The sequence below is a fragment of the Peromyscus eremicus genome, chromosome 1 (genome assembly GCF_949786415.1).
Source record: "Peromyscus eremicus chromosome 1, PerEre_H2_v1, whole genome shotgun sequence".
NCBI classification, from domain to species: Eukaryota; Metazoa; Chordata; class Mammalia; order Rodentia; family Cricetidae; genus Peromyscus; species Peromyscus eremicus.
This window is the reverse complement of record NC_081416.1, coordinates 199990221-200000084: the sequence shown is the minus strand read 5'-3', so window position 1 is coordinate 200000084 and position 9864 is coordinate 199990221.

Below are 9864 nucleotides of genomic sequence, written 5' to 3'. Positions count from 1 at the left end.
CACAGAACCAATGCAAAGAAGAAAGCCAAGAGGTCAGAGCTAAGAGCTAAAAACCTTACCCTTCCTCTCGTGGTGGTCCTGCCCCTCCGAAAGAGACCTCTCTGAAAGAAAGCTGCTTCCTGTGTATTTGTCTTTACAAAGACTTTCTGTTCTGCCTTCTCATTGGTTGTAAACCCAACCACATGACCTCCTCATCACTGCCTGTGTGTACACACCTCCAGGTCTTCTATGGCTGGTATTAAGATTAAAGGCGTGTGTCTCCAATGCTGGCTGTATCCTTGAACACACAGAGATCTACCTAGCTCTGCCTACCAAGTTCTGGGATTAAAGGCGTGCACCACCAACGCCCAGCTTTCTCATGGCTTGCTAATAGCTCTGACCCCTGAGCAACTTTATTTATTAACATACAAATAAAATCACATTTTAGTACAAATAAAATATCACCATACTAGCCCTTTGAATTCTTCTGTATTTGTTATTAAAAAGAAATCTGCTAAATGGAGAATACTGACAGATCTGAAAGCCATAAATAAAGTAGTTCAGCCTACAGAATGGGATGCCCTTGCCCTCTCTGTTACCTAAAGAATGGCCTTTTATAGTTATTGACTTTAAAGACTGTTTCTTTACCATACCTCTACAAGAAAAGGATAGAGAAATATTTACCTTCATAGTACCTACTTATAATAATTCCTAACCAGTCAAGAGATATCAGGTGAAGGTCCTCCCACAGTGGCTGTTATATAGCCCTACCCTGTGCCAATATTTTGTGCAAAAACCATTGGAAATAATTTGTGCAAAATTTCCACAATCTATAATCAACTATTATATGGATTATATCTTATGAGCTTATCCAAATTTAGGTAACTTAGAAAGCATATTTGAAGAAGTAAAGAAAGTTTTTCCTCTCTGGGGATTACAAATTGCTCCTGAAAAAATATAAAGAAGAAATTCTATTAATTACTTAGGATATAAGATAGATCTACAAAAAAATTGACCCCAAAAGGTACAACTCAGGAGAGATTGATTGCAGACTCTTAATGATTTTCAAAATTTGTTAGGAAGCATTTCCAACTTACAGACCATTATTGGAACACCTGAAGATGGACTAGGAAATTTGGACAATATCTTAGAAGAGAATAAGGACTTAAATAATCCAAGAGAATTATCAACTGAATCTGAGAAGGAATTGGTTCTAGTAGAAACAAAAATATGAGAGGCACATGTAGATCCAGTGAACCCAGAACTTAAGGGCTTTCTGGTCATACTTCCCCTCAGGGATTTTGATGCAGAGAGAAGATATTATATTGGAATGGATATTTTTACTATGTAAACCAAGTAAGAAGTAGACTTACGTAGAAAAGGTCTCTAATTTGATTCTAAAAGAAAAGTTAAGACTTCATCAGTTGACAAGAATGGATCCAGCAGAAATTGTGGTACCCTTAACTAATGAAGAAATCTCTTTATGGAAAGATCATGAATACTGGCAAAGAGCCTGCAGGAACTTTTTAGGAGAGATTAACAACAGTTATCCCAGAAGCAAGAGAATAGAATTCATAAAGAGAACTGAATGGATCCTTCCTCACATTGCATGGCAAAAACCAAACTCTGGAGTCCCCACATTCTACACTGATGCAAATAAATCAAGAAAGGCATGATATAAATCAGGAGACTTAAGTAAAGTGTATCAAAACCCCTACAATTTTATACAAAAGGCAGACCTGTATAGTATGCCATTCTTATGGTACTAATGAACTTCAAGGAATCTCTCAATATAGTTATTGACTTTTGATATGCAAAGAGAGTTGTTTTACATATTGAAACTGCTGATTCAGTATACCTGATAACACAGAATTAATCTTATTATTTATACAATTACCAGAAATCATTAGAAATATGGAACATCTTATATATGTAACACACATTATATCCCATACAGGTCTGCCAGGTCCTCTAGCACAAAGTAACAATGAGATTGATCAGTCAGTTATCAATAGGTAATGTGTTAGAAGCCTCAAAATTTCATAAGAAACACCATGAAAATAGCAAAAATTGGAAAAAAATGGACTTTTCCATCACTTGACAACAAGCCAAGGAAATTATAAAAAAAAATCCTACTTGTTCCTTCTATAACCAAACTCCATTGCATGCAGGAAGTAATTGTAAAGGTATACAAAGAAATGAAATTTGGTAGATGGATGGGTATCATTTTGCAGAATTTGGAAGATTAAAATATGTACACCATACCATTGACACCTATTCATGATTTCAATAGGCAACACCTACGAGTTCTGAAAATGCTGACTCTGTGATTACACACCTATTGGAAGTTATGGCCATCATGGGAATACCTGTACAAATTAAGACTGGGCTGGGCAGTGGCGTCACACATCTTTAATCCCAGCACTTAGGAGGGAGAGCCAGGTGGATTTCTGTGAGTTTGAGGCTAGCCAGGTCTACAGAGTAAGATCCAGTACAGGCACCAAAACTACACAGAGAAATGTAGTTGGAGTTTTTGCTGTCCCACTCGAGCCCACAGCTGCTCAGACCCAAGTAAACACACAGAGACTTATATTACTTGTAAACTGTATGGCCATGACAGGCTTCTTGCTATCTAGTTCTTATATCTTAAATTAACCCATTTCTTTTAATCTATAAGTTACCACATGGCTTGTGGCTTACCGGTACTTTACATCTTGCTTTTCATGGTGGCGGCCAGTGGCAGCATCTCCTGACTCAGCCTTCCACTTCTCAGAATTCTTCTCTCTGCTTATCCCACCTACACTATACTTTCTGTCTGACTACTGGCCAATCAGCGTTTTATTTATCCATCAATCAATTAGAGCAACACATTTTACAGCATATAGAAAGACATCCCTAGCAGAGCAAAAAACCCTGTCTCGAAAAAACAACAACAACAATTAAAAAAACAAATTAGGACCGACCATTCTCCAGCATATGTCTCAAATAAAATGAGACAGTTTTTTTGCATATTACAATATAAAGCATTTTACAGGTATACCACACAATCTCACAGGCCAAGCAATTGTAGAAAGATCCAACAGAACTTTAAAGGATATGCTAAATAAACAGAAACAGGTAACAATGACTCAGAAATAGATTACACAGTGCTTTATTAACCTTGAATTTTCTCAATGTTGATGAGAAAGGAACAATAGTTGTGGAGAGACATTGGACAACAGAAAAAAAACTCCTGAGCTACACCAACCAGTTTACTTCAAAGATGTGTTGACCTCAGAGGGGAAACCAGGGTACGTCCTACTTTGGGGAAGAGGTTTTGCTTTTGTTTCTGCAGAAGTTGAAAAGTTATTGATACCAAAAAAAAATTAATAAAAATTTGTTTCAAATAGGAGAAACCCCTTGATGAGGAGAAGTGATAGCTCATCCACTAGTGTGATAACTCTACAAGATGTAATAAAAACTCAACAAACAAAGGTCAGGGCAGAGTTCTATTCTTTTTTGTCTTTACAGGACAATAGAAATACCCATCTTCAAGAAATCATAAGGCCTTGAACACTTAGATGTCTACTGCATAAAGGAAGAACCTATTGGTACCCTTATACTCTGCAGGGTAATATCTCACTGCTTAACATCTTTATCTCTTTAATTCTAAAATAGTTGTGGTTCTGATTCAATTATAAATCAAGCTGACTTGAGAGTTGGAAGTCACTCTCTCGTTCTCTAAACCCAAGTGTGTTTCTAAAAGAAAAAGTTAAGAGATTCTGGCTCATATCAGAGTAGCCAACTGTTGTGGGACAAAAGAAAACTAATAATATAGGGACCACTGTTGTCAAGATTCTATTTCTTTCCATGTTTATCCATGCTTTCTGGGAATCTATTCTCGATCGAGAATAAACCCAAACTTTGCATTTTGATATTAATAATGTCCAAGTTTTCCACAGTGAAAAATAAGTCTTTTCAGTATCAATCTCTGAAGTCTACAGAAGGAAGATAGGGCCCCATAATAACAATTCTACATGGTCCAGAATGATGCCATTACACCTAAGAACATCACTCAATGATCAGCTTTGGAATGAAAACTCTTTAGGACAGTTCTAAGATGAGATAGCCCATCACACTGCACTTCTAGCCAGATCTCAGAAATCTTATCCATTACTCTGAGATTGGCTGCAGACTCTATGGCTAGCCCTATTGAGACCTAACTATCTAAGCTTTCTTACAGGACCCCACAGAGATTCCATTGCCCCCTAAACATCAGGAAGCAATTCTAAAAAAAAATGATGCCCCTCTCCCAAAGGTTTCATTTTTCTCAGGGTTATGCATGGATGGTTATAAGGTTGGGGTGGAACAATAAAATTTTGACTCAGCAGTCTACTTTAGAAAAGAAACAGGGCAATGGATAGGTATAGTATATTAAGGTAGATTATTGTATCTACTAGTAAACTGATTTAACAAACTATCAGTCTTGGGTAATTTGCACTGATATGGATTCTTGTATATTTCATACAAATGTAAGCTATACTTATATTCCTATTTAAGATAATTTGTATATTGATACAAATACAAAACTATGTTTGTTGTATTATACACATTCCTACTCCTGTTTGAAATATTTTGCGGGAGCTGGAGAGATAGCTCAGTGGTTAAGAGCACTGGCTGCTCTTCCAGAGGTCCTGGGTTCAATTCCCAGCACCCACATGGCAGCTCACAACTGTCTTTAACTCCAGTTTCAGGGAATCTGACACCTTCATACCAACACACATAAAATAAAGTTAAATAAATTATTTTTAAAAATGGAATATTTTGCATATTTATATAAATGTATATTATATTTATCATATTCATACTGTATGTATGTTCTTCCTCTGTTTAAGATACTTAGTATATTGATATATATTAAGGATATTGTTGTCATATTGCATATTGCACTATACATTTCTACCTCTGTTTAAGATATTTTGTATATTGTCACAATTTTGAGGTCATTGTTCTTATATAGTATATCTATTTACAGACTGTTTACCTTGTTAATGTGAAGCCTTATTCCTTAGGTTATTTAGGTAGAGAAGACTTGCAGAGCTATAGTCACCAATGCTTGTCATTTTTATAGTTATGTTAATTAAGTTCTCCAGCTTTACAGAAACATATTTCAGATGGATAGGTAATCTTCAAATACTTCATAGACCTAGAGAATATGGTGTTTAAATGTTTTGATATCATAGAATTCTGTTGATGTGAGACACGATTGCTCCTGGCAGCACCAATATGATCCTGAGAGAATTTTGGGCTTCTAAGACATTTCCATTTGGAAGTTTGTCTTCTTCTTGGCACAAAATGGCCTGCTGGGCAAAAACTGCCATTGCCTCAACTGCTGACAGTATGAATGCTGTCCTTTCCAGAAAAGCAGGACATAAGGAAAGGCAACTACTGAACCCTGCCAAGACAGAGTAAGATGGTCTTTCAAAATTCCTGCTTTTGAAAATGGTCTGTCAGATATTCTAGGCCTGTAGCCAAATTGGATGCCCCAACAGTGCTGAGAAACTTTAGGTGACTGTCCAGGCTGCCAGCTGTCTCTGTCTATTCTAACAAGAATTTCAGAAATTGTTTGCTTGCATTTTCTATTTTCTCAGGTATTATTATGTACCTTCTCAGGTCTTTGATGGAGTTGAGGACTAGATAGTTACATTTACCATCTTGTCATACCTTAGCTAGAACATATTAGTACTAGAATTAGAATCTTCAAGGTAGCTATTGGAGTAACCTTGGTAATTTGCCATTTACCTATATTCTGGACATTTCTCAACATTTAGCATATCTTTCTTATTTGATGTTATTCTTGTTGGTTGTAGTCCCATTTTTGTTTGTTACTACCCTTTGTTTTTCCTAGATAATACTTGATAACCATTCCTATTGTGTGTATAACTTGCATTAAGTTTAGAACCTTCTTGTTTAGACAAAAAGGGGAAATGTAGTGGTATTTGCTCCATCCATGACCTTGGGCTATAGAGTTCAAAAAAGGCAATTCTTCCTGCCTTTGTACATGACCTCTTGTAAAGAAAGGGAGAAGGGCCACATGCTCCTTCTCCCTCCTCCTGCCTGTGAGGTGGATTTGCTCCCAGTCAGATCAGAGGACAACTTCAGCTGTCTACTCCATTCTGTATTTATGAGTGTATTTCCTCAATTTATACCTTAATAAATTCCATTACCATTAAATAGACTCATATGGATTGATTTTAATATGAGTCAGATAAATATCTCCTTCCTTTAAGTTGTTTTCTAAGGTATTTGTCACAGTGATGAAAAGCTGACTTTTCCAAGTCACTGACTGAAGACTTTTTCTCATTATCATGGGCAGACAGCACATGGGAGACTACAGGTAGTTTGTTATGATAGATAGTAGTTTGTTGTGGGGGAGGGGAGGCTTGTTTGCTATCTCTTTCCAAAGACTGTTCACTATATAGGTATCCTTGAAAAATCCATCCATAACAGAGGCTGGCGGTGTGTCTATTCCAAGATAAACAGAAAGGTGAAAGAACAATGCACCTTTTTCCAAATCTTCATGACTTCTGACCTCCAGCCTTTTCACCTTCTGCTATCATAACAAACTACCTGTAGTCTCCCATGTGACTTTCTGCTTTGTACATGGTTCCTTCATAGCTAAGGCTGTCATTTCTTCCTTCTGAACTACTTCAGATCTACTCACTACAATTGCCTAAATGGCCCTGCTCTTTGAGAACTTTCTCAGTTAGACTAATAATTCCTTATAGCTCAATGTCTTGAGAAGAGACTATGGTATATTTTCCCCCAATGCAGACTCCTCCAGCTTTCAACAACATTTACAGCTGACAGCTGAACCTTGGCAAACTTAGATTTAGATATGGCTGATTCTTTCTCCCCTAGATACACAGGACTCTGGATTATATACATTGGCAGATTGGCAAGCATGCAGTGAACACATGCCAAGTCCATGGTAATAGGTAGTACTTCAAAGCCATAGCTCAGTATGTGTGTGTGTGTGTTGCTGTCTGTGTTGTTATGAGGGTCCTTCTTGGATATCAAGGTTGCCTGATGGACACATTTTCCTGAAATGGATTGCATTGACTTGAGTTACTTGCAAGTAACCATTGCCTTTGAAGAAAACATCTCCTTGATTCTACCACATGAGCTGAGATCTGTGTTGGACTGGTTTCTGTTAATCAGAGGACTACACTTTACTTTGAATGGAGGTAGAGAATTATTTCTGAGAGAAGGGAACACCTTTGGGCTTTCAGGGTTTCTCACATAGAGAAAAACAGACATTTAGCCCAGTATAATGGTTATATCCCCATAATCCTAACACTGAGGAGGCTGAGGCAGGAAGATTTGTAGTATGAGGTTAGTTTGAGATGAATGGCGAGCTCAAGGACAGCCTGTTATACTGTATATAGTGTGACAATCTCAGAAAACAAAATCAGAAAGATTGAAATTATGGCTCAAAGTTCATCAGGCATTTACAGTGTGTGAAGGATTAAGGATGCAGCTTCCTTACATTTCATGGGCTCAGACTACTAAGTCGGAGCAAGTCTTGTAACAGGTGATAAGTGGATAAGACTTTTCTGTCTGCAATGGAAGTAAGTGGACTTTGTTTATATATTTATTTATCATACATCATAAATACATTATTTATCATACCATAGCTTAAAGGAGCAGGTGCTTTCTTCATTTCTATGGATCAGAAATTTGAAAGCAGCTTTCCTGAATGGCTCAGGGTTCTCACATGGAAATCTAGTGTCACTCCAGGTATTCATTATGTAATAAAACATCTCATCCTAGGATGATCCACGCATATTCATGAAGGCAGGAGCCTTGGTTCCTTGTTATTTGTGCCTTTCTCTGTGTACATGTGTATGTGCATATATGCATGCATATATATGCAGTACTGGAGATGGAAGATAGGGCCTTGCATATTCTATGAGAATGCTACACCACTGAACTACCCCCCAGCTCACCAGTGGCTTTCGGAGTGTCTTCTCAATCTGACAGTTGACTTCTTCCAGAATCAGAATGGAGAGTGGAAGGGAGAAGCCGCTCTATCATTATAACCTACCTTCTAATGATAGCATTGTTGCTGAAATATTTTATTGGTGACACAGCCTAGTGTTACTCATCATGGAAAGTGATAATGACAGGCAGGAGGTGGGAACTGTAGGGGACCATTTTGGAAGTTGGTTATTGTAGGGGTAGTGAAACACCCTCCAAAACTCTCTGTTTCTTTCCTTTCTCCTGAGCAAGCCAGACACTCTAGTAGGTACTACTTTGTCCTCTCCATGTCAGGCCCAGGCAGTAAGGGGAGTAGAGTCTTCTGTGGAAATGTTGCTGGTTGTTAGTGTAGAGTGTCCTGTCCTAAGGGCCATTCTAGAAGGTTGTGAGGGAATTGGCATATACCTCCCAAGCCTGCTCCTTCTGTGACTTCTTTACTTTGCACCTTCACTGAAGAAGCTTCTCTTGATCCCTGGGCACCACCCATTCCGGGGAAGACCTGCCCAACTTGGCCCCAGGTTCTGCCCACAGGGTAGGACCCCACCCCCACCCCCAATGGGAATGTTCCCCTTCTCCAAGACCCCCAGCAGACCCTGCACTCTCCACACCCTGCCCCCACACCCATCCGCCGGAGACCCCAGCCACTTCCCAAAACTTAGAGACCAGCCCCCAGCTCCCATCCCATGCCTGAGCTCCATTCTGGACAAGAGACCCCAGGCAGACCCTGCAATCTCCACGCCCTGCCCCCACACCCATCCGACGGATACCCCAGCCACCTCCTGAGACCTAGAGACCAGTCCCTCAACTCCCATTCTGCCCCAGAACTTCCATCTGGAGAAGAGGTGAGTGCCTGGGGTCAGACTCAAAGAGGCCTACTCCTAGGTCCCATCCTTGGGCACCAGCCATTCCTAGAAAGACCTGCCCAACTTAGCCCCAGGTCCTGGCCATAGGGCAGGGCTGCTCCCACCCCCACCAGGAAGGTTCCCCTTCTCCAAGACCCTCGACAGACCCTGCAATCTCTCCGCCCTGCCCCCACACCCATCCACTGGAGACCCCAGCTAGTTCCTGAGACTTAGAGACCAGCCCCCAGCTCCCATCCTGCCCCAGAGCTCCCATCTGTACCAGAGCCTGGAACTCCCAGCTGGACCAGAGAGCTTCCATCGGGACCAGAAAGAGGCTTCCTGAATCTGTCAGCTGTGTCTGGACCAAGAGCACTGATAAGACCAAGAATGAATCCATGAGGAGATGGGCAGACGTCAAGGAACATACAACAAAATAAAAAGCAATACAGCATCACCAGAACCTAGACCTCCTCCAAAAGCTAGACCTGAACATCATAATATGGAAGAAGCAGAAGAAAGCAACCTTATAAATAACATCATGAAGATGCTAGAGGCTTATAAAGAAGAAATCAAAAATGAAGTGGAGGAACAGACAAACAAAGATGGAAAGAAAGCTATAAAAAAAAACTAGAGGAAAGGACAAATAAAACAGAAGAAAACAATAAATCCCTGGAAGAAAACCATGAAAAAGCAATGAAACAGATGAAGGAAACAGTCCAAGACTTGAAAAGGAAAATAGAAAAAATGCTGGAAATAGAAAATCTGAGTAAACAAACAGGAACTTTAGATAAAAGTATAACCAACAGAATGGAAGAGATGGAAGAGAGGATCTCTGGCATTAAGATACGGTAGAAGAAATAGGTTCATTAGTCAAAGAAAACACTAAAGCCAACAAAGTCATGAACCAAAATGTTCAAGAAATTTGGGACACCATGAAAAGACCAAACCTATGAATAATAGGGGTAGAAGAAGGAGAAGAATACCAACTCAAAAGCACAGAAAATATATTCAACAAGATCATAGA